This window comes from Glossina fuscipes, unplaced genomic scaffold (genome assembly GCF_014805625.2).
Source record: "Glossina fuscipes isolate IAEA_lab_2018 unplaced genomic scaffold, Yale_Gfus_2 61646, whole genome shotgun sequence".
Lineage (NCBI taxonomy): Eukaryota > Metazoa > Arthropoda > Insecta > Diptera > Glossinidae > Glossina > Glossina fuscipes.
The window spans coordinates 988,677-994,413 of NW_024003855.1; the positions used below are offsets into that span (position 1 = coordinate 988,677).

General features: G+C 35.1%; 1 long non-coding RNA gene across 1 annotated transcript; it reads left to right on the forward strand.

Moving 5' to 3' along the window:
* The first annotated feature begins 951 nt into the window (after positions 1–951).
* On the forward strand, positions 952–2,460 carry LOC119643797. The gene is made up of 3 exons (XR_005248441.1): positions 952–1,699; positions 1,761–1,877; positions 1,936–2,460. It is a non-coding gene; the product is annotated as an uncharacterized LOC119643797 (long non-coding RNA).
* Positions 2,461–5,737: the final 3,277 nt, after the last annotated feature.

Sequence of the window (5,737 nt, forward strand, 5' to 3'; positions counted from 1 at the left end):
GGCAAGAACATTACTCCCTAACAGATATTCTTTGAACGAAAAAAATTCTTTAAAGCCAAAATATGGAAAATGAAACCGTGAGTATATGGTATGCTTGTGTAAAAAATGCATGTTTAGAAAGCGGGACTAGTGACGTAAAGAAAAAAATCAAAACGACTTTATTAGAATTAATAAGATACTGAGCGATAATAAGAGATATAAGCATTAAGGTTAAAGAAACCACGGGAGCGAGGAACGCAGATGTGAGAGCACTATTTGCTATAAATGCTGTAAAAAAAGAGTATTTAAGTAACAAATCTAAGAATATAAATCATAGCGATAAATCATCCATTTTTAACATATCTGTTAACCATTTAAGTTTGGTATGTATACCAAACGGAGTGCTCACCGACACCTGTCTCAATGCTAAAAAAATATTCTGACAACATTTTAAGTATAAGTTGCATTTATCGATGTAATTGACGGGGAGATTACCGAGACACGCTGCGAATTTCTTATAAAGGATCGAGCTCAAGAGAAGTTTACAATGTATTGTAAACGTACAATACATTATGCGATGTAAGACATAGATCTGGCTCGACTTCGGAACGTCAACATAATTGAGTATGCCAAAGAACAAACGTGGCAAACCATTTAACTAAATGTCAATCCAAATACGAGTTAATTCACATCAATGACCATAAAAATAAGGATGCTTTATTGACGAAAATCTCTAGTCTATATGCTATTTTTTATTCGTAATTTTAGTTAAGAATACTTAACAAATTTAAGAGTATTCGTTAGTCACCATAAAACATTAATTATAAATAAGCGCGGTAAAAGAGCTTACTGAAATTGCATTGTTTACACTTGTTGTTCGCTTAGGTTACTAAGAAATGCAATTCGATTGTTTTAAACAGTGTCATACATCGTTTTTATTTCGAAATTTGTGTATTGTGTTTTTTTTTCAGTGAAGCACCTCAAAGAAATGCGCATTCACAGTTTTATGCAGTCGCATGCCACGATACTGAAACTGTTTTAATAAATTTACAGTTTATAATGGGGAATCCATTGATACAGTATTTGTTGCAATATATACATATGACTAAATAACCCAATTTTTATTTGAGAACAATTTAGCCTAGTTTCTGTACCAACATTTTTCGAATATATCTGTCAATCAATTGGATCAATTTTTAAAACAGCCTGTATAACCAGGATTTAGAGAACAAATTTAAAAATAGGTGGATGGTAACGACGTTTTGTTAGCGCGAAAACCAATTGGAATTGAATTTATAAGATGCGTAAACAACCAAATTCATTTTTCAATACAAAGGACATGTCGTAAGCAACTTTGATGGTTGGCAACTGGACGTTATTCGCGTTTGCTGGCATTGTGTTTTTCGACTCATAATTATCGCCTCTAATATGTAATGATGTTTTTGATGGATTCGGCAATCGGCCAAATACGTTTCTTACAGTTTCTCTAGATAATAATGCTGCACTGTATTTCGGACTTCAACAAAGTAAAGGTGGTAGCGCATGCTATAAGCTCACGTACGTCGGTTCAGCCAGAATACGATAAAAATTCCTAGCAGGCGGAAAATTTACACGGTTAGGGTTTCCTCTCGGTCCGGAAACATATTAGATGAGAACGCACGTACATCTTTTCATCTTACGGACTCCATTGCAGACAGGATAAAGAAATCTGTAGTTATCTGTAAGTTTCGCTGCTGTTGAACAGTTAAAGGAAGATTTCTATTTGTTTGCTGCTTTTTTAGCTGTTGGCTGTCACATTACTAAGTTATGAAAGAGCTTTCAGCACTATGCATGTAGTTGCTAATGGATTAACAGTGTTGTGTAACACTTACATGCTTAGGGAATAAATCAGAGGAATGGTGAGTTTCAATGCCCCGGTCAGTGGATTAGATTTATTTACCAACAACCAATTTGCAGTGCTGCAGACTGTTAATGATAATGAAGAAGTTGATGATAAGTCAAATAACTCCGAGATCACCGCCAATATGCAACCTACATATAGTGGATATAAATAGAATGATGAGAAATATTGCTAAAAGATAGTCAAGTCATGCCCATAGAAAAGACAGTTAATTTTTATGGAAAACTGATTAAGTGTTTGGATTGTGATAAGATAGGTTTTCACACGTTTCAACTGAAACACAAATGTGCTTACACAGAAGCAATAAAAAATTGAAAATATTCTAGGCCTACTCTTGATATTAGATCAGAATTGAAGTTGTAGCGACATTAATTATGCAACATCACTAACGTTGGAAGTGGGGTAATCAAGGAGATTTTAGCTATATTTTATATTAATTTAAGCCCTAAAGCAAACAACGACGTCATAGGTTTCAATTTTTTGACCACACCAAGATCTATAGCACGAACAACACCTCGTTCCTCAAAATTCTAATTCTCCACAAATTAGTTATGAGAACGACGCTTTTTCCATCTTCCCAAAAAAGAAACATAAGCTGAAAACATGAAAAATAGCAATAAACGCTATACCAGCCCAGCTGGTAGAATTGGCAGAGTATTGCAGTGACACCACTCAAAATTAAAGTTTCTTGTATTTAGTTGTTTATTTTAAAGTCTTTATTTATATCTTTGCTTATTAATTCTTGCTAATATTCTAAGTTACTTCTGACCAAACTGAGGTATAGTCAGTATCTTATATAATAAATAATTCAATGCTAACTTAAGCAATTAATACAATTAAAGTAGGTTATTACTAGAATGATAACTTAAGCAAATAATATAATTAAAGCAGGTTATTATTAGAATTACGACTAATGTCGGTTACAACTAAATTAGTCTATCTTTACTAGGTTAGGTGTCACATTATGTTGAAATGTCAACTTAGCGTAAATTGTAAATCACGGTAGAGTGCGACAGATCGATAATGCTACATCTTTCCTCTTGGGAAGAATGATCTTTAACAATAAATGATCGTTCTTGGGTTTATCAATTATCGATGTTATTGCCTCTACCGTAATCTTATAGTGTACATATATTTTGTTTAGTGTTTTGTGTGGGGTTTTTATAAATATTTATATATAAAATTTGTTTGTATTAGGTTCTTACGAGAGAGAAAAAAGAAAAGATTCTTTTATTTATGTAGGGTTCTTATATATACTTATATATTATTATTATTATTATTTTAATTTTAGACTATTCTTAGACTAAAAAAAAGACATTGAGCACTAGCAACACAGGCTGTCGGCTCTAATTTAAATAAATGGATATTAGATAATAAGCTTAGTAGTATTAATAAAGTAAAATATTGAATTGATATTCTGTTCTGAAGCTGATTGTAGAATGTTCAAAGGGTTAATCGTTCCAAATGCAATACTTCTAGCCAAGGAAAAGTTGAGGCAGTGGCAGAGAATGTGCTTTATAGTAAGAGTTTGTCCACAACAGCAGATTGGGGGAGAAAACTTCTTCAGGATCCATCGGTGAGTTGCAATTGTACGACCAAGGCGAATTCTCGAAAAGGTTTGGATCTTGGCTTTCTCAACATTTGTTGGATATAGAGGTGGAGTTAATTGAGGGTTAATGCAAGAGTAGTGTTGATGATGGTATTGTAAATTTCCTTCTGCAATTTTCTTTTTAACTTTTCTTCCAATGTATCTTTGAAGATACAACTTTTCCATGACATCATCCATAATTAGAGGAGCAGAAGCAGCATACTTTGCCGGTCGATCAGCCTGCTCATTTCCCAGTAAACCGATGTGACTTGGTACCCATAACATTTTAATTTTTCCGTCGGGTGTAGTAATTATATTCCTTAATTTGTTAATGGTGCTCCATCTCGAAGTTGAAGGGTTCCGAAAAGCTTGCAATACAGACAAACTGGTTGGCAGCATGAAGGATAGCTCTGGCTTCGGTTATGAATGTTGAAGTGCTTTCGTGAAATATGTGGTTGAGAAGAACCCGTCCTGTAGCATCTACCACCGCGCAAGCAGATGGCAGACCAGGAGATTTTGAGCCGTCTGTGTACAAAAGATTCCAACCAGTATTGTCCAATACTTGGGTTTTCTCAGCTATTAGATTCCTGAAGACGTAATTTGGAGTATCTTCTTTCTTGTGCATAGACAGTGAGATGTCAAAAGAGCAGTCTTTCAAAATCCAGGGAGGTTTAACACCAAAAGAGCGGAAAATTTTTAAGGGAATGTTCAATTCCTTTGCGATGCACAAACAATGGTCAAGAGCAGATGGTGACTTTGGAATTTTCTTCGCAATAATAATCTCTCTTACGTCATAACCGAGAATGGATTTGTTTGAATTAAGAAGCTTAGGGAGTATTTTAGCTTTTAACTCATACAGTCTAGTTTCTAAAGTTGGGAAACCAGTTTTAATTATAATATTATTTATGGGCGTCGTCCGAAAAGCATAAGAACTTGCTCTAACGGCTTGGTGATAGACCGGTTTAAAGATGTTGATACTAGATTTGCAGCTATTGCCATAAATTATCAAAGCATAGTCAATCTTGCTTAACACAAGCATTTTGGTAAGATCAGCGATAGTATTAATATGCGCATGGCTTCTCTTAGCAACGTACTGTATGAAATTTACCCTTGTTAAAAGGGAGTTTTTTAACCGAAGGCAGTGTACTTTCCAACGATAATTGTTTGAAAACGTGAGCCCGAGAACATGGAGCGTCTGCACATTTAGTACTGGTAAGTCATTAATATGCATCAGTAGGTTTCCTGCATCGCACATTTGTTTTCGACAAATGTGCATTTTTTTTGATTTTTGTATAGAGATTATAGCTTCTGACGAGTTTGCCCATGTGGAGATCTTACATGCAATAGATTCGAGGATGTTGATTGCTTTCGTCTTGTCTTTTTCTTTTGTAAAAATGTATACATCGTCCGCGTAGAGACAATGTTCCACTCTTGGTACACGGCAAAGAATTTCGCTAATTTCGTTGAAAACGATCTGGAAAAGCGTGACAGAGAGAGGAGATCCTTGCGGAATGCCATTCTTTAGCGGAAAGGAATCAGAAAGATGATTGTTGATTCTAACTTTGAACCGCCGATGCGACATGAATGATTTGATGTAGTTGAAGAATTTGGGTCCAACATTCCATGATTTCAAGAGTCTTAAGATAATATGAAGACCAACTCTGTCAAATGCTTTTTCGAAATCAATTGAGAGAATTGTTACGTGATTTCGTTCGGAAATTGCTTTGCTTGTGAAATAATCAATACGTAACAGAGCGTCGATGCATCCTCTACCCCGCTTGAAACCAACTTGTTGCTTTGTTATCAGGTTCTTGGATTCAAGAAACCAAGATAATCTAGATGCCATAATCTTCTCTAAAACCTTAGAGAGGCAAGATAAAAGAGAAATTGGGCGATAATCAGATGCGATGGAGTCATTTTTTGACTTTGGAATTGGAACAACTGTTGCCAGTTTTCACATGTAGGGTATATGGCCAGTCATAAATACCGTATTATAAAGGTCCAGTAATTTCTTTTTACTAGACTTAGACATAGCACTGATCATTTGGTATGAGATGCGGTCTAGACCAGGTGTCTTCCCCTTCAAATTGGAGAGACAACTTCCAAGTTCTGAGGTAGATACGCAATTTTCCAGAAACACGGCACATCTATCGATATTATTTGAAGGAGATATTGGAGTCCTTTTATTTTCAATGAAAGCACTGAAGAAGTTGCTGTCAGAGGAGTATTCGCACCACACTTTTCCAAAATAATTAGAAATCTCATCTGCG